The sequence below is a fragment of the Phyllobates terribilis genome, unplaced genomic scaffold (assembly GCF_046119375.1).
Source record: "Phyllobates terribilis strain yellow unplaced genomic scaffold, ASM4611937v1 Scaffold_4__5_contigs__length_816908805, whole genome shotgun sequence".
NCBI lineage: Eukaryota > Metazoa > Chordata > Amphibia > Anura > Dendrobatidae > Phyllobates > Phyllobates terribilis.
Genome location: NW_027362764.1, coordinates 53242961 through 53263257, shown reverse-complemented (window position 1 = coordinate 53263257; position 20297 = coordinate 53242961). Strand labels below are relative to the sequence as shown.

Genomic DNA, 20297 nt, shown 5'->3' with positions numbered 1-20297 from the left:
GGACCATGTGCTGTGCTGGTTGCGTTATATCGATGACATTCTGTTTTTTTGGCGTGGGTCGGTGCAGCAGCTTGAGTACTTTATGGCACAATTAAATACAAACATGTGGGGAATTCGGTTGACGTATAAATATGATGCATGCAAAATTGAGTTCCTGGATGTCTGTCTGGAGGTGGATGATGCGGGCCGCCTCCAGACGGACATCTATAGGAAACCAACGTCGACCAATTCCCTTATTCATGCGAGTAGTGCTCATCATCCAACAACAATTAGGGCCGTCCCGGTCGGGCAATTCCTGAGGGCGAGGCGGATCTGTTCTTCGGACCATAAGTTCGAGGAGCAAGCTACCGACTTAAAATCAAGATTCGCATCACGCGGCTACAGTAATAGATGTGTGAGGCGGGGGTATGAACGAGCAAGACGTACCCCAAGGAACCATTTACTATATCCAAATAAAGAACATAAAAATAATGGTGACGGGCAGAAGAAGATACGATATATATCTACGTATAATCACGAATGGGATAATATGAGGAGTATTATGATGAAGCACTGGAATATCTTGACGACCGATGCCTCCCTGGGACCAATTCTTGGGGATTATCCCCTAATGACCCCCAGATGATCCAGTAACCTCATGGATATTTTAGTGTCCAGCCATTATGTTGCTACAAAACCTAATCCCTTTGGCTCCCGTGGCCCTGTTTTGGGCATGTTTCCCTGCGGCCATTGTCGTGCCTGCGCCAATGTCCTGCGCTGCACCACCTTTGCGTCCTCGGATGGTACAAGACAATTTAATATCAGACATCACATCTCGTGCGGTACGAGTAACGTAATTTACTACGCAACTTGTGATTGCTCTCTGGTATACATTGGACTGACCTCCAGGGAGCTCCGGGTACGTATACGGGAGCACGTGCGGGACATTGGCGCGGCCAGGACAGTGGCTGATGTTACTGAATTAAAGACAATTCCGAGACACTTCAGGGCGGCCCATAATTGCGACCCTGGGTGCCTCAAGATTCGTGGGATCGATGTGGTCCATATGGGTGCCCGGGGGGGCAATGTGAGAAAAGCCCTGGCACAAGCCGAGGCTAAGTGGATCACTATGCTGGGCACTCTATCCCCTTATGGTTTAAATGAGTCTTTGTCCTTCTCCTCATTCTTGTAAACCTGATTGAGCCCTTATTTAATCCAGTCTCTTTTTGGATCCATTCCCCCTCTCGTTTTTTTTCTCCCTTTCCCTCTCTTGTGCTTCAAAATATTTTCTGTTGCGCAATGGCACTATTTGTTTTTATTGTATATATGGAATTTTCCTATTTTTAATTTTATATTTTGCTTTTAGTTTCTATTTCATGTCTGGAGCAATGGGCCCTCTGTGCTGAATGATGTATATCTATGCCTGATCGGAACTGCCTGTGAAGTGATTAGATGCTGATAGATGCAGCCCTTAAGATGCAATATGAAAACATCACTGTTCTGAATTGATAAAGTGATTTAATAGTGCTTTTTCTCTAATCCAAATTGCTTACTTTGAGACATTGTACATTTCTGTATGCAGCTTGCACCCATTGTATGAAATTTGTGTGTATTCTATCTTTCTGACCACACGCACAGTTACTGGATGCTGTGCGCGTGCTCCGCTCTCTCCGCTGTTGGTCGCGCGCTCAGCTGTCTCTGTAGGGCTGGTGCGTGCGTGGGCGCCTGGCCCTAGTCCAGGCCGCGCGCCGGCGCTTGCGCACTGGCTCCTGACGGCTTGGGCTCGCGTCCTGGGGCGGGGGGTGGCATGCGCCGCTTACAGGCACCAGACCACACCTACTTGTGAGTCAGGTGATCGGTCACGTGTGTCCACACGTGACCGACACCATGGCAGATAAGGGCTCCGTTCTCCTGCTCTTGTTCATTCCCCTTGAGGAAGCGGCCACTCTGGGCTGCGAAACGCGCGTCGGGGCTTGCCACTGCGCGTCTATTCTCACTGATCTATGTCCGGCCTCCCACTGGGTAAGATGACTTAAACAATATATAAGAGTTTTTCCATCTGGGAATCCCTTTCTCTGGCAGCCATTACCCTTCTATTTTGGAGTGTATCTATGGATATGTTTGATATGCAGCAATATATACACATATGACCTATATTATTAAATAGTCTTATTACTTGTTCTATTGTATGCATCATTCTGCCTTTTGAATTTTGGGATCATGGAGATTCTTACAACTTGCTGTCTTTTTCAGTGATTTTTTTGCTACCATCTATACACTGTCATTTTATATCGTACTTTCTATATGTACTTTTAAATGTTGTAATAAAATTTGAATTTTTTATGCCTACAAAAAACTCTTTGTTTCTCAAGTTTATCATAGAACAGCAATGGGTCACAAAGGTGTCCAAATATCAGTACAAGATCTTTTATCGGTCTAAGGCCTTGAACACCCATGCGGATGCCCTGTCCCGAGTCACCCAAGCTAAGCTGAATAGAGATATAGACGAAGAGCTTTAAGGTGACGAGATCCCAGATTCCAGGCAGTTTGTCACTACTGTTAATAGCCGCTCAGGAGTCTGGAGAAGAGCCCAGACCCACCCAGATTCTGGGCCGCTCAAGAGTGGCTACACCTGCAACAGTCCGATCCACAGCTAGCGAAGCTGAGAAAATGGGTCACCCTGGGACAAAGACCTGACCAAGAGGCTAGGGCTGCTTCACTCCCAACTACCCTGCAGATTTTGGACCAGTGGGAAAGGCTCTTCCTGAAAGATGGCCTGCTGAGCCGAAGGATTCAACTGCCTCGAGCGTTCGATGTTATCTGGCAAGTGGTGGCTCCTGAAGCGTTAGTAGGGCAACTAGCTAAAGAAGCTCATGAGAGGGGTGCCCACTTTGGTGTGGAGAAGACCTTTCTGTGGTTACAACGGCTGGTGTATTCGCTCCAACTGCGGCAAGAAGTTGAAGGAGTATGCCGAAAATGTCGCAGGTGTGAGCTAAATAAACCCCCGGAACAGAGAGCTCCTGCTCAGACTATCTGAACTTCTGCGCCTTTGGAGGTCCTGATGATCGACTATCTGATGATCAGAACTTTATACAATGGCGGGTATTGCTTGGTGATGACTGATCACTTTACCAAGTTCACGGTGGTGACCGCTACCCAGGACCAGACAGCCGAGGCTGCAGCCAGGGCCATCTGTCAGGACTTCATCCGAATATATGGGTGCTCGAAGCGAATTCCCTCCGACCAGTGGCCTGCTTCCAGAGACGAGCTGTTTCGTATCTACGGAATCGGTAAATCCTGAACAACGTGGTATCATCCCCAGGGAAACAGGGCCTGCTATCGCTTTAACCGAACCCTGTTACAAATATTGTAAACCCTGGAAGAGGACAAAAAGATGAAGTGGCCTGAATTCATGTCTGAGTTGATGTGAGTTTATAACAATTGAGTCCATGCGACTACTGGTTACACTCCCTACATGCTGTTGTTTGGTCAGAACGGACGAGAAATCACTGAACTGGAGCTGGAAACAGAGGACTCTGGTCCGGGCGGTAGCCCAAGTCCCTGGATCCGACAGCACCGACGCCGACTTCAGACAGTAAGAGGATTAGTTGAACAGAAGTTGCGGGAAGTGGAACATTCAAGTCGGTCCCCAATGTCACGTGGACAACTCCAGCCACGGGACCATATGCTAGTGCCGGCCAAGTGGCCCGGGAGCAAGCTGGATCACCACTGGGAGGCGGTACCCTACCGAGTAGTGAAGAAGGTCCACCCAGACAACCCGGTCTACGAGGTAGGACCCGAGGAAGATGACGCCGCGGCATCTAGAGTTTTGCACCGGAATATGCTGCGACCCTGCTTTTCCGAAGCGGAGCTGAGTCCCCAACAGAAGTGGCTGAAGCCCCACAAAGGGAGGTTTTAGAAGATGAGGAAGAATGGATTGCTCTACCGTTGGGTCCAACCGGAACTGCCGATGCCGCATTCGAGTGGGACGGAGAATGAACCTGGAGGTGACTTACAATTCCCGGTGATCAACTCTTCAGGGACTTCAGAGGCGCCTCTGCAAGAGGAGCCCCACAGGACCGAGCGGCCCAATGCTGGGATTCCTCCTCATTACCGGTATGCCCAGGATGAGTTTGTCTATTCTCAGATCTAGCCGAAAACAAAGGAGTGCGCTCAACTATTGGCTGAACTTGGACTACCTGTGAAGAAACGTCAAGTCCGCAAGGATTCCACTCGCCCGGGGACTGGCGAGTAAAAAGGGGGGAGGAATGTAGTAGAAGGCAGTAAAATATCAAAAGAACTCTTGCAGGATGTGCCATTAGTGAGGAAAGATTGCCATCTGCTGACCAGGTGAAATCAAGCGGAGCCAAGTTGTGCTAGAAGATTTGAAGGGGGAGTAAATTCAGATGCCGGACCTGATCAGGTGACCCACGGGAGGGATTTCTTGGATATAAAAGTCTTGCTCACCAAACCGCAGGCAGATTTGGCGCCTAGCAAGAGAGCATGTTCTAGAGGTGTCACAGAGCCAAGCATGACAGGCCTCAGCAGGAGGCCCGTGTCACTAAAGTGTCGGACACCGCCTGACAAGGTCCGGACCCCTCACAGAAGTGCCTCAAGTTTTGCATACGCTGGTCAGGGCCAGGACCCGCGCTCTGCATTGATTAATCTTCCGGAATCCGACGTTGCCGGTCAAGAGCCGAGGTCTAGACCCCCTTGCCCCCAGCCTGAGAGACTACCGTCAACGGTCAAGCCGGAAAGAGCGGAGAGAAGGCTGTGACAGGAGTAGAGTGACAGCTGTAGTGGAGGAACAGCATGAGTGAGCAGGGCCGTCACTTCCAGCTTTCACCTACGGTACCGGGGACAGTTGGAATTAGGACTTCAGGTTGGGTGGGGGCAGGTTGGTGCGTGGGAGGCTCAACGGGACTTGATTGCATATATCCGAAAGAGACTTGCGGCCTAGTGGGAAGAATCGGTGGCCCCCGCTAGGGCCATATAGAGAGAAAGAGAACTTACGTTTACTGTTACTTACTGAAAGACTCCTTATTGTTATTCCAAGTCATTGTTAATTTCCATTGTTACTAACTCCTTTAAAATAGGAATAGGCTATTGAGCCCGTTCTACGCCCGGGTAGCGAGCATTTTTATTGGTATTATCCCATGCTGGTATGTGCTGCCCCCATCCTGGTATTTGTGTTCCCCAATGCTGTTCCTCCATCCTGTTATGTGCTGCCCTCACCCCTATCCTGGCATGCATGGCACACCTCATCCCTATCCTGGTATGCATGGCACCCCTCACCACTAATCCTGGTATGCATGGCACCCCTCACCCCCAATCCTGGTATGCATGGCACCCCTCACCCCCAATCTTGGTATGCATGGCACCCCTCATCCCCAATCCTGGCATGTATGGCACACCTCATCCCCAATCCTGGCATGCATGGCGCCCCTCATCCTGGTATGCATGGCTCCCTCATACCCAATCCTGGTATGCATGGTACCCCTCATCCCTATCCTGGTATGCATGGCACCCCATCCCTCATCCTGATATACATGGTACCCCTCATCCCTATCCTGGTATACATGGCCCCTCATCCGAATCCTGGTATGCATGGTCCCCCAGATCCCTATCCTGGTATGCATGGTACCTCTCATCCCTATCCTGGTATGCATGGCACCCCTCATCCCAAATCCTGGTATGCATGGCACCCCTCATCCCTAATCCTGGTATGCATGGCACCCCTCATCCCCAATCCTGGTATGTATGGCACCCCTCATCCCCAATCCTGGTATGTATGGCCCCCTCATCCCCCAATCCTGGTATGCATGGCACACCTCATCCCCAATCCTGGTATGCATGCCACCCCTTATCCCTAATCCTGGTATGCATGGCACCCCTCATCACCAATCCTGGTATGCATGGCACCCCTCATCCCCACATGTTTCAGGGTGTTTTACCCTCCTCTTTGCAAAGCAAATTACCCGAAACACGTGTCTGCAAATAGGATAAAAGCCAAACCAGATACTCTAAGTCATGTGACAGGGCTCGTTAAAGGGTCGATATTGACTTTTAGGATCGCTACTTCCTGTAGGTGGCACTAGAGTTCTAGTCCACTTCCTCTCTGAAGAGTCAATTTTCATATTTAATTTCCCAAAGGAGCAATGTATGGCCTATAAGTCTCCTTACACTGGCATGTCACTCTCCACAAGGAGAGACGTTTACCCCTCTGACCTTTGTTTTGGTTAGTTGCTCTATAGTTGATAGCGCAGTACCACCTATGACCACCAGGAGGAACCAACTCTCCATAACAACTATACAATGTGACTTTTAACCCTCAGTAGATCTAGACTGGGAAGTTTAGTATGTACATGTGTGATATATACACAGTAATATATATATATATCTTTGTATTCATAACTCCTACACAATGGCTGTGATAAGAATGTGGCTGTGATAGGGTTATTATGGCTGTGATAGGCGTCCTGTGATTGATAGGGGTCCTGTGGCTCTGATGGGTGTCCTGTAGCTGTGATTGGGGTCCTGTGGCTGTGATAGGGGTCCTGTGGCTGTGATAGGGGTCCTGTGGCTGTGATGGGGGTCCTGTAGCTGTGATAGCAGTACTGTGGCTGTGATAGGGGTCCTGTGAATATGATAGGGGTCCTGTGAATATGATAGGGGTCCTGTGACTATGATAGGGGTCCTGTGCTATGAAAGGGGTCCTGTGACTATGATAGGGGTCCTGTGGCTGTGTTATGGGTCCAGTGGATGTGATAGGGGTCATGTGGATGTGATGGGGTCCTATGGTCATGATAGGGGTCCTGTGGTCATGATAGGGGTCCTGTGGCTGTGATAGGAGTACTGAGGCTGTGATAGGGGTCCTGTGGCTGTGATAGGGGTACTGTAGCTGTGATAGGGGTCCTGTGGCTGTGATAGGGATCTTGTAGATGTGATAGGGGTACTGTGGCTGTGATAGTGGTCCTGTGGCAATGATAGGGGTCCTGTGGCTGTGATGGGGGTCCTGTTGCTGTGATGGGGGTCCTGTTGCTGTGATAGGGGTCGTGTGGCTGTGATAAGGGTCGTGTGGCTGTGATAGGGGTTGTGTGGCTGTGATGGGGGACATATTGCTGTGATATGGGTACTGTGGATGTGATTGGGATACTGTAGCTGTGATCGGGGTCCTGTGGCTGTGATAGGGGTATCGTGGCTGTGATGGGTGTCCTGTGGCTGTGATGGGTGTCCTGTTGATGTGATATGGGTCTTGTGGCTGTGATGGGCATCCTGTGGCTGTGATGGCGGTCGTATTGATGTGATAGGGGTCCTGTGGCTGTGATAGGGGTCCTGTGGCTGTGATAGGGGTCCTGTGACTGTGATGGGGGTCCTGTTGCTGTGATAGGGGTCCTGTGACTTGAGATAGAGGTATTATTGCTGTGGTGGGGGTCCTGTGACTGTGAGGAGTACTGAGGATGTGATAGGGGTGCTGTGGCTGTGATAGGGGTCCTGTGGCTGATAGTGGTACTGTGGCTGTGATAGGGGTCCTGTGGCTGTGATGGTGGTCCTGTGGCTGTGATAGGGGTACTGTGGCTGTGATGGTGGTCCTGTGGCTGTGATAGGGGTACTGTGGCTGTGATGGTGGTCCTGTGGCTGTGATAGGGCTCCTGTGGCTGTGATGGGGATCCTGTGGCTGTGATAAGGGTACTATGGATATGATAGGGGTTCTGTGGCTGTTATAGGGGTCCTGTGGATGTAATGGGGGCTTGTGGCTGTGATAGGGGTACTGAGGATATGATTGGGGTCCTGTGGATGTGATGGAGATACTACAATTTTTTACAAACGGTAGAAGTGTTGTGCATGGCCGAGACCGCTGATTGGCTATGGCAGTCACATTAGTGGAAGTGATGTCATCATTGCAGGACTAGTCTGGACCACCGAAGTGTCAGAGCCGGACCGAGGGGGGGGGGGGGGAGAGATTAAATAGCTAATTAATGCTTATTTTATTAGTTTCTACCATTTATTTCCTGCAGTATATAGGTAAACCTTGTGTGTCTTACTGTAAGACATGTCTTCACACCTGTTTCCCGGCACACCCCTATGACTTCACAGTCTCCATTGATTTCAGTCCTACCCATTGTGATCTGCTCCAGTGCGAGTTAATTATTACATGAGATTAAAGCAGATTTCCCATTAGTGCAGTAAATCTTCAGGTCTTAACCATTTCTGCTAACATTTGGCTCCCAGGCTGCATACATCAGGTACACTGAATGCAGGGCAGAGTAAGGAGACAGAGCAGCGTCAGAAGCAGCATTTTCTAGAATTCTGGATTTCTCAGTCCCTCCATTGTTCTTCCTGGAAATGTCTGAAAATTTCCTTCAGTTTGGCGGCAATGACACCTGATACATTTCTCAATAGTCAGCATTCTTGAAAGGTAAAGAAAATTATTATACAGTTCATAAAAACGAGAAAATAAAAAATGCTACTAGTACATAATATATTTAGAACAGTATTATAATAAAATATATATAGTATAAATATTAAAGAAGATCTGTCCATCTTAGTAAATACTTATATTCGTTTATAGATCTGTTTGTTGTGCTGTTCCTCTGTTATTACTCCTGTCATGTGTTAATAAACCGACAACCAGGTGTCACCAGTTTTGGGTAGAAAGAGAAACCCTTTTTACAAGGTAACAACCGGTTCTCAATTTATTCATACATTTTCAGGAGGAACCGCACAATGCAGAGTCCTAGGAAATGATGCTCCGACATTGCATGAGGAACACAAGTATGTGAGTCCTCTTGAATACACCACATAGTAGCACTGACAGGTACTTTTTTAAAGGGAATCTCCCTAAGGGAGCCAGTCAACAGTTTTTAGCTGCATTAAGAAAAGGAAACATGAAATAGAAACAGGCTATCTTGTTGCTGTGAATGGAGATTTATAAAAAATATAGTTTGAGAAAGATTCAGAAACAGGGAGAAGTGTCCAGTGGGTGTCTCCCCTTCAATTAGCCTAGGGAGCGATCTGTCAATCAAGTCAGGAGGGAAGAAGCTACAGGGGAGACACCCACTGGACACTATTCCCCATGCTTGACTCTTTCTCAAACTGTGATTGATGTTTTGGTTGCATTAACAATAGGAAATATGAAATAGCGACAGGCTAACCTTATTGCTGTGAAAGGAAATTTAGAAAAAATATAGTTTGAGAAAAAGTCAGGAACGGGGAGAAGTGTCCAGTGGGTGTTTCCCCTCCAACTATCCTAGGGAGTGACCTGTCTATCAAGCCAGGAGGAGAGAAGCTACAGGGGGACACCCACTGGCTTGACTCTTTCTGAAACTGTGGTTGAGTTTTTACCTGCATTAACAATAGGAAACATGAAATAGTACCAGGCTACCTTATTGCTGTGAACGGAGATTTAGAAAAAATATAGTTTGAGTAAGAGTCAGGAACGGGAAAAGTTTCCAGTGGGTGTTTCCCCTCCAACCATTCTAGGGAGTGACCTGTCAATGAAACCAGCCAGGAGTGGAGAAGCTATAGGGGAGACACCCACTGGGCACTTTTCCCAGTTCCTGACTCCTTCTTCTTTTTTCTAAATCTCCTTTCACAGCAATAAGGTAGCCTGTTGCTATTTCATGTTTCCTATTGTTAATGCAGCTAAAAACTCAACCACAGTTTGAAAAAAAGTCAGGCATGGGGAGAAGTGTCCAGTGGGTGTCTCCCCTGTAGCTTCTCCCCTCCTGGCTTAATTGACATGTTGCTCCCTAGGATAGTTGGAGGGGAAACTCCCACTGGACACATCTCCCCATGATTGACTCTTTCTCAAACTGTGGTTGAGGCGACATGAAACTGCCCGATAATAATAATAATAATAATAATAATAATTTACAGTATATCATATTAGAAAAGATTCTCTCTGCTCTTTTTTTTTCTTGTGAAATTCCAAATTATTTTACCGTCTCTGATGGAAATAAGTGCCAGTTTTTCCAGCAAATCAGATTCAAGTTTACAGGAATTTATAGTGCAAATATAGCGTTGTACGGCTAGAAGCCATGTTTGTAGACCATACGCGGCTGCGATTAAAGGGATTTTCTTTGTAACAATTTTACCTTTGTTCGGATGCCCTATTACATCAGCACGAGACCAGCTACAGTGCCGCCATGCGGGGCATGAAAAGTTACAACATAGCAGAAACGTTCTGATTTATATAGAACATAATGTAACTATTGTCACCCCCCCCGAATTAACATAAGTATTCACTGATGTATCTGTAGAAAGCTGGAGAAGTGGTGGTGGCGCTCCCTCTCCAGCTTGTGTCTGCAGATGTATCATATTGCTGCGTGGTACAGGGATGACCCGCCGCCTGGTGCCCAGGGTGAGGCTCTCCTATCCTGCTTTATAAGCAGCTTCAATACGCTCTCTGATCTCTCCTGCCTTTGATACCGCATTTTTACTGCAAGTCGAACCATAATGTCTTCTTTGTGAGCAAAATACCCGATGCCTCCTCTCCCTCCATAAACAGGCCGGTCAGATGCAAGAACTCAGCCCAACTTCTTTATGTACTTATTGTATATGTTCTTATGATATGTTGTGTATATGTATATATATATATATATATATATATATATATATATATAGATATATTTATGTCATTATTAGTCCCTTTACGGGGTCTTGGAACCGGCCTGCAGCAAAATATTGTATCACATGGCATCCATATAAATAAATGACTCGTAATTTAACATAGAACGGGACGACGATCATCACAGAAGGAATCCTAAGTATAGGACCACCTTCATCATAAAGCATAAGGGATTTTTTTTTCTATGAGACAAACCATTCAACCCCCCAAGATAAGGGAAGAGCAGAGCATAGTTTAGAAAAACTCATTACTCATCTCTACAATCCCCCGCTGGTCCTGCACTGCAACTCTGGTTCTCTGCTAGCTTTCTGCATTGGTCTCATGCTGCACATTGTGCATGTAATCGGGCAGAGCTCCAAGCTTCCACGGGCCCTTGGGCAACAGAGTCCCAAACCCCCAAGGATTGGGGAAGAGCGGGGCATAGTTTAGAAAAACTCAATACTCATTTCTACAATTCCCCGCTGGTCCTACACTGCAACTCTGTTTCTCTGCTAGCTTACTGCATCGGTCTCATGCTGCACATTGTGCACGTAACCGGGCACAGCTCTAAGCTTCCACGGGACTTTGGGCAACAGAGTCCCAAACCCCCAAGGATTGGGGAAGAGCAGGGCATAGTGTAGAAAAACTCAATACTCATCTCTACAATCCCCCGCTGGTCCTGCTCTGCAAATCTGGTTCTTTGCTAGCTTTCTGCATCGGTCACATGCTGAACATTGTGCATGTGACCGGGGACAGCAAGGTTTTCACGGGCCCTGGGCAACCGAGTCCCAGAAGCCCTTTATTAGGCCCAGGGTTGTCCATCCTATATATGTAATCGGAGGTTTCTCCAATGACGCTCTCTTCTAGTCACCTGACTTCCCAATGTGGTAGACACCGCTTCCAAAGCCAATGGAGATCTACCCTGGATCAGATGGTGTGCTAGAAGATCAGTATGCCTCAGCTTATTATTTCTAAACAATCCATAACTCATTTATTTAACCCCTTTAAATGATCTGTCCTGGACCTTTTGAAACCCTTTGACCCCAGTAATCTACCCTAAAATAATCTATTTTATCTCTTTCTTGAATCAGTAGGTGCCAATCAATGTGGCCATCATTACAGCTTCTTCTGGGGTTGACTTGTCACCCAATTTTTGTGGACCACTGAATAGCAGTTGTCAGATAGCAATCAGTAAAACCGCTCTAGAATGCTATATATATGGTTTATATTAATAATTAGGGACAATACAGGTATGGAGCTCTGTGTTCCCTCGCAGGACAATGGCTACTCTTCGGAAAGCTTCCTTGATAATAAGTAGATTATATAGTGTCCTCCTACTGGGATCCCCAGCGATCAGCTATAATCGGTGATCAAAGTAAGTGTTTTATTTAGTGCCTCCTCAGGAACAATGAAGTATTACATCATGTCTATTCACATGAAGGGTAATGCAGGACAAGACTGGTCCTCCAAAGTGAGAGACGCTCTTTGTCATCATTCTCTACTTTGGCCATGGGATGTCCACCACAGGCTGACATAGACAGCAGAGGTCTACTCCATGATATGTGGTACGGACCCACTTGGTCTCCAAAACCCAATAGGAAATCAGTGAAGTGCTAACTGCAAACCCTGGGGATAATTATTGTGACATTCATAAGTAGTGCTGTTGCTTCCAAAACATCCAGCAAATGTTACAAATAACACAAGCACAGGAGACAGGAAGTGTTGTGCTTCAGAAGCATCCAGCAACTAGAGGGGTTAACACAGTCACAGGAGACAGGGAGTGTTTTAGCAGAGCCCCAGGGGGATTGTGGGGAAATTGTTAATGTAGTCTGGCTGAAGCCGAAGAGAAAGGTGGTGTGTTATCTGTATCTGACAGAAGGCAACTGAACAGGATTCAGATCAGGAGAGAAACTAAACACAGGTTAGATAAACTCCCTGAACTAACAGTGCAGAGTATTATTGGGCAGGAAGATAAGGACTGGAAGGAATTGTGTCACAGGGATCATCTCCCTCATAAAACCCTCCCCCCTCCATCTCCATGCAAGATAAAGAATGCTGTGTACTATTGTGTCCTTGTGAAGGAAAAGCCTGTGGTTGTGTATGCATAGAAGCGTGCTGCTAAGAGATCTAATCTATGCTGAATTATGCTACTGAAGAGACTGTAATACTGTGCCTTGTGAAGAAAATACTGTATTGTTACTGGAGCCGGTTGCTCAAGAAACTCGGACTGTACTGTAATGAAGATTGTTGCTGTAATATCCCTGAATTGCACTGGCCGTGCTTCATATTAAATTCCACTGTTAAACTGTTTATGAAGACTCTTGTCAGATGTGTCTGGTCAGCATTTGAATCTATTGTGTGCCTGAGAGAAGCTGCAGTCTATGGTCGCCCTGAGTAACGGTTCCCCCAGGATTCCAAAGAATTCATGAAACCCGTCTCGCCCTATCTGAACCTGGCGGCGTGCGTGTAACATTAGTTTAATCCTTAAAATAGTAGGAATTGCTGTAAACTTTTTTTTCTTATAGTTTTACCCCTTGTTCTTCAGAGCCACAATGCAGCTGCACATATGATCGGTTCTTCCGTCCACAGTTGGACATCGAAAAGGTCAGGTGTAATATAAGCTCCCCAATTCATTTTCTAGCCTCATATCACGAACATTTCTTTTCTGCACAGTGATACATCTAAAACCAGCAATAACTTGCCGTCGAGGCATTGACTACAGATGGGCAAGTGAAGACTTGGTTTTACCAAGCAACTTTTGAGATAATTGCATCTTTAAGACCAAGATTAAGATTTGCCTTCAGCTGTCAGATATATATCCATGAATCAAAAAGAAGCCGTTCCCCCATGAGTCATAATCCACGTTGTTCTTGTAGTGGGAAGCGTGGGATGCTGGCGCACCAGACAAAGGCAGATATTTTGTACCCCCTAACCCATGAACCGTTAGGACTCTCTGAGTCCCTTCCATTAGTCCAGTAGTAAACCCCTTTTTCCCAAAGCACATGTATTGTATTTCGAGGACACTATTGATTTAATTAAAGCTTGCCCTTTGACCCTACTAGTTTTTTTTTTCTCAGATTTTTGGCTCAAATCAGATATAAAGTTCCAAAATAAATAGTTAAACGTTGCTATATTTTTTGTTTTACTGTAACAATTTTATTTCCCTAGCTCTATCCCTAACCCTAACTCTAGCCCTGAGTCTAACCCTAGATCTAACCCTTGTTAGGTGTCGAAAAAGAAAAACATAAAAGCAGCTCTTGTTCTTGAATGAAGTCGTCGCTGATTCATGTTCAGTGCGTATGATTCAATCATGTCTTCATTCATCAGTGATCTCAGTCGCTAACTATGGAGCCCCCACAGACTTTGGTGCTCGAGGCAACTACCCTTGTGGCTTCCCCCCATCCTGAATGTTATGCCACTGGTATTCTTCACATTACTGGCCTCCTATTATTGCGTTTACAGCTCCATATTACCAAATTCTAATTAATTCGGGGAGTCAATTGCTGAAATTGGGGCAGATTTCTTCATTTTAACGACACAGGTATCAGTGTGGTCAGGAAGATGGATTATGAGAAAGCTGGGTTGTCAGATCCTGCCGTTTCTTACCGGCTTTTGATGAAAGGCAACTGTTACATACTGTATATTACGAAAATGTTCTAATTATGTTTTAATCATGGAATACCCCTTCAAATCCACTAATAATTCAGAAACCATACTCCTTCCTCTCCTAATAATAAAGAGACAATGGGGGGAAACTGATCAAAGTTAGTGCAAAGCAAAAGTAAAGTAGTCGCCCATAGCAATCAAGTAAAACTTTTGGTTTGAGTTCCCAAAAGACCTATAAAAAAATCAGAGCTGAAACCCCAAATTGCTTACAATATTAAGCCACACCCATTAAAATCAGGAACGCCCCGATACTTACGAGAACCATCCATTATTTTTTTTTTATCTTAAAGGCAAAGCTATCATTTAAAAGTGATCTATTGTTTAAATCAAGTTTTTTTTAATAAATATATTGGATTTTTTTTATATATATCCCAAAAAAACAAAAGCATTCTAGTAGTGATATCTTTATTGGCTAAAAAGAAAAATTATATTTAAAAATAAAAAAAAATTGAAATCTTTCAATTCTCACACCAACCACTGGGGCTTTTTTTTAGACTCAAAATCTTGTTGTTTCAGGAAACAACACATGTACATTAGCAGCAATGAACAGACTCTGACCCTGTCTTTAGTACTGAAGCATCTAATGAACGTGAGCAAAGGTCATTGTGAAGAGAGGAGGGAGAGGTGAGCTGTGACATCACCTATTGTGAATGGTGGATCCCGTGTTATTTACTGTATATAGGGGTGTTATCAGTCATTGTACAGGAGGGGGAGGAGGTGAGCTGTGACATCACCTATTGTGAATAGTGAATCCTGTGTTATTTACTGTATATAGAGGTGTTATCAGTCATTGTACAGGAGGAGGAAGTGAGCTGTGACATCACCTATTGTGAATGGTGGATCCCGTGTTATCTACTGTATATAGGGGTGTTATCAGTCATTGTACAGGAGGGGGAGGAGGTGAGCTGTGACATCACCTATTGTGAATAGTGAATCCTGTGTTATCTACTGTATATAGAGGTGTTATCAGTCATTGTACAGGAGGAGGAAGTGAGCTGTGACATCACCTATTGTGAATGGTGGATCCCGTGTTATCTACTGTATATAGGGGTGTTATCAGTCATTGTACAGGAGGGGGAGGAGGTGAGCTGTGACATCACCTATTGTGAATAGTGAATCCTGTGTTATCTACTGTATATAGAGGTGTTATCAGTCACTGTACAGCAGGAGGTGATCTGTGACATCGCCTATTGTGAATGGTGGATCCTGTGTTATCTACTGTATATAGGGGTGTTATCAGTCATTGTACTGGAGGAGGTGAACTGTGACATCAGCCCCAGTGGCCAGTGTAAAAATAGCAAGGCTACTAATTTAAAAAGAATACACATAACACAAAAACTAAATTTAAACAATGAAGTTTTCTAATGATAGCTTCTCTCGCTTTTAGGATTAGTGACCGATAAATTATGACTAGACAACTGGGTGAGAGCACAATCAAAAAGGCAGATCTTGTGGGGTGTTCCCTCTATTTGGAGGGTCTTGTGAGGTGTTCCTGGTATATGGAGGGTCTTGTGGGGCAATCAGGTGGGCAGAAGCCTCTGACAGGTTGGTTATCAGGGGGCAATACCTGGAGCAGTCAGCACTGTGTAAATCAATTGCAATTGACAACTTTACTTATTTTAGAATTTTATGTTTCTGAGCTGTGATGGATGGTGCAGGAATAACCCTTTCAGAAGGGATGAGTGGCTTTGTGTTAATAAATTTCCCACAGCGTGCTATGTGCGTTGCAGTACCCCTCTTTATTTGTACCACATTGTCCATCTTTCTCCTGTACTGCATCACCCCTCTTTCCACTGTACCCTATTTCTCCCATGTACCCCATCACCCCTCTCCTCGCTGTACCCCATTGTCCATCTCTCCCTTGTACTCCATTGCCCTTTTCCTCCCTGCACCATGTCATCCCTTATTCCTGTACCCCATTTCTCTCCTATACTACATTTCCCCTCTCCTCCCTGTAAGAGATCACCCCTCTTCTCCATGTACTTAATTTCTCTTCTATACTCTATCGCTCCTCTCTTCCCTGTACTCCATTGCCCCATTTCTCTCCTATGCTCCATCGCCCCTCTTTTCCCTTTACGCCATCGCCCCTCTCCTCCCTCTACCACATCACCCGTCTCTCTCCTGTCCCCCATCGCCACCTCTCCCCTGTCTATCGCCCCTCTCTCCTCTCCTCCATCGTCCCTCTCTCCTGTCCCCCATCACCCTTCTCTCTCCTGCCCCCCATTGCCCGTCCCCCATTGCCCCTCTCTCCTGTCCCCCATCGCCCCTCTCTCCCCATTGCCCCTCTTCCCTGTCCCCCATCACCCCTCTCTCTCCAGTCCCCCATCACCCTTCTCTCTTACATCACCCCTGTCCCCCATTGCCCCTCTCTCTCCTGTCCCCCATCGCCGCTATCTCCCCTCTCTCCTCTGTCCCCCATTGCCCCTCTCTCCCCTGTCCCCCATCGCCCCTCTCCTCTGTAGCTCATTGCCGCTATCTCCTCTGTCCCCCATCGCTCCTCTCCCCCATGCTCCTCTCTCCCCTATCGCTCCTTTCTCCTGTCCCCCATCGCCCCTCTCCCCCATTGCCTCTCTCCCCTGTCTCCCATTGCCCCTCTCCTCCATCGCCCCTCTCTCCTGTCCCCCATCACCGCTATCTCCTCTGTCCCCCATCGCCCCTCTCTTCCATCCTCCCTCTCTCCCCCATGCTCCTCTCTCCTGTCCCCCATCGCCCCTCTATCCCCCATCGCCGCTATCTCCTCTGTCCCCCATCGCTCCTGTCTCCCCTATGCTCCTCTCCCCCATCGCTCCTTTCTCCTGTCCACCCCATCGCTCCTCTCTCCCATCCCCCATCGCTCCTTTCTCCTGTACCTCATCGTTCCTTTCTCCTGTCCCCCATCGCCCCTCTCTCCCCCATCACCACTCTCTCCCGTTCCCATGCTCCTCTCCCCCGTCCCCCATCGCCCCTCTCTCCCTTGTCCACCATCGCCCCTCTCTCCCATTACCCCTCTCTCCTGTCCCCCATCGCCGCTATCTCCTCTGTCCCCCATCGCCTCTCTCCCGTCTCCCATGCTCTTCTCTGTCCCCCTCTCTCCCTTATCATCCCGCTCTCTCCTGTCCCCCATCACCCTTCTCTCTCCTGTTCCCCATGCTCCTCTCTCCCCTGTCCCCCATTGCCCCTCTCTCCTGTCTCCCATCGCCCCCTCTCTCCTGTCCCCCATCGCCCCTCTCTCCCCATTGCACCTCTCCCCCATCGCCCCTCTTCCCTGTCCGCCATCACCCCTCTCTCCTGTCCCCCATCACCCTTCTCTCCTACATCACCCCTGTCCCCCATTGCCCCTCTCTCTCCTGTCCCCCATCGCCCCTCTCTCCCCCATCGCCGCTATCTCCCATCCCCCATTGCCCCTCTCTCTCCTGTCCCCCGTTCTCCTGTCCCCCATCGCCGCTATCTCCTCTGTCCCCCATCGCCTCTCTCCCATCCCCCATGCTCCTCTCTCCCCTCTCTCCCTTATCGTCTCTCTCTCCTGTCCCCCATCACCCTTCTCTCTCCTGTCCCCCATGCTCCTCTCTCCCCCATCGCCCCTCTCTCCCCTGTCCCCCATTGCCCCTCTCTCCTATCGCCCCCTCTCCTGTCCCCCATCGCCGCTATCTCCCGTCCCCCATCGCCCCTCTTTTCCCTGTCCCCCATCGCCGCTATCTCCTCTCTCCCCTGTCCTCCATCGCCCCTCTCTCCTCTGTACCTCATCGCCGCTATCTCCTGTCCCCCATCGCTCCTCTGTCCCCTATGCTCCTCTCTCCATCGCTCCTTTCTCCTGTCCCCCATCGCCCCTCTCTCCCTTGTCCCCCCTAGCCCCTCTCTCCCGTCCCCCATTGCCCCTCTCACCCCCATCGCCCCTTTCTCCCGTCCCCCATTGCCCCTCTCTCCTCCATTGCCCGCCCCCCATCACCCCTCTCTCCCCATCACCGTTATCTCCTCTATCCCCCATCGACCCTCTCTTCCGTCCTCCCTCTCTCCCCCATGCTCCTCTCTCCCATCCCCCCTCTCTCCTCTATCCCCCATCGCCGCTATCTCCTGTCCCCCATCGCTCCTCTCTCCCCAGTCCCCCATCGCTCCTTTCTCCTGTCCCTCATCGCTCCTTTCTCCTGTCCCCCATCGCCCCTCTCCCCTGTCCCCCATCGCCACTCTCTCCCGTCCCCCATCACCCCTCTTTCCCCCATCGCCCCTCTCTCACCTGTCCCCATCGCTCCTTTCTCCTGTCCCCCATGCCCCTCTCTCCTCTATCTCTCCCCTGTTCCCCATCCCCTCTCTCTCCTGTCCTCCATCACTGCCTCTCTCTCCTGTCCCCCTTCTCCCCTGTGCTCCTCTCTACTTGTCCCCCATCACTCCTCTCTGCCCTGTACCCCATCACTCCTCTCTCCCCCCATGCCCCTCTCTCCTCTGTCCCCCATGCCCCTCTCTCCCCTGTCCCCACCATGCCTCATCCCGCAGTGCCGCAGTCACCCCCCGTCTGTCTCTATCACACGAGGCCGCCATCTCCATAGTGTTCATTTCTATACGAGACACATGTATCATCCGCCGTACAGTAATAACAGGCGCAGTAATGGTAGACTCCACACCCCCCGCAGCTGGTGTGAATGGTCTCTCCCGAGCAGAAAGCCGAGCACAAGGGCAATCACTGGCATTACTGACACTGATGGCACCGTGAGTGGTCGCCGCAGCGCCCGGCCGTGCACACAGGAGGCGGCTGGAGAGATGGGGCCGCTGCAGCACTGAGTCTGGAGGAGGAGGCGGCACCGGCGGCCACGTCCAGCGCCGAGAACCGCAGCCGCTGCCGCTCCGCCAGGTAACAGCCCGGGGGGAGGCGCAGAGCCGCGGCCAGCAACGGGGGCTCACGGCGGCACCGGACCCACAATGGGCTTTGTTCATATGTCAGTGGGTGCCGTGGACATGTGTATGGGGGCAGCAGATGGGGGGCAGCGGAGACTGCACCGGAGACTGCACATGTATGTATGGATGGAGCAAGCGGCGCTGCGTGCGGCATGTGTCTGCTGTGTGCACGGGGGCGAGCACACACATATATATACACACATATACTCCTATATATATATATATATATATACACACACATATATATATATACACACATGTACTCCTATATATATATACACACACACAAATATATATACACACATGTACTCATATATATATATATATACATACACACATATATATACCCACACATATACTCATATATATATATATACATACACACATATATATACCCACACATATACTCATATATATATATATATATATATATATATACACACATACATACACACATACTCCTATATACAGTATATATACATACACACACATATATATACACACATATACTCATATATATATATATATATATATATATATATACATACACACAGATACCAATGCACACACAGATATACACACATCTATATACACATGAATACACACACTTATATACACACATATATCAATATACATACATATGTTGATATAATGGGAAGAGCAGTACCATATATATACACATACACACACATCAATACACATATATACACACTTGTATATACACGGGGGGAGAGCAGCACACCAGACATATATATACACACACACATATACAGGTGCTTGTACACATAGACCAACACATTCATAGATTCATATGTACAGTACATTCAGATACTGTGTGTGTATGTATATATATATATAGTGTGTATATGGATGCACACACAGGTGCATATCTATATTATATACACAAAGCTCCATGCACATATACAGGTATACATATACACACATATATACTGTACTTACAAATACATAGAAGTGTAGCTATATATGCATATATATGAGTGTATACACATACAGAGCGCACAGTGACGTCCCTATGGATGGATGTGTAGGTGTTTCATGTTCTGCAGTGATTTATTCCTACACATGTATCAGACTGATCGGAGCCTCTGTATCGTTTCTGTATCGTTTCTGTATCGTTTCTGCGGTTTCGGTATTGTTTCCTCTGACATCCCGCACG

General features: G+C 47.7%; 1 protein-coding gene across 3 annotated transcripts in view; it reads left to right on the top strand.

The window, feature by feature from the left end:
* Positions 1 to 8178: 8178 nt before the first annotated feature.
* PPP1R9A (protein phosphatase 1 regulatory subunit 9A) overlaps positions 8179 to 20297 on the top strand; it is a 290332-nt gene continuing 278213 nt past the window's right edge. The window contains exon 1 of one of the 3 annotated variants that reach the window (XM_073677330.1): positions 8179 to 8398. The gene's annotated coding sequence lies outside the window, so the exon portion shown is untranslated. Of the gene's footprint in view, positions 8399 to 18786; positions 19077 to 19098; positions 19237 to 20297 lie in introns of those variants that run through there. The other 2 variants (XM_073677329.1, XM_073677331.1) reach the window with 2 other exon arrangements.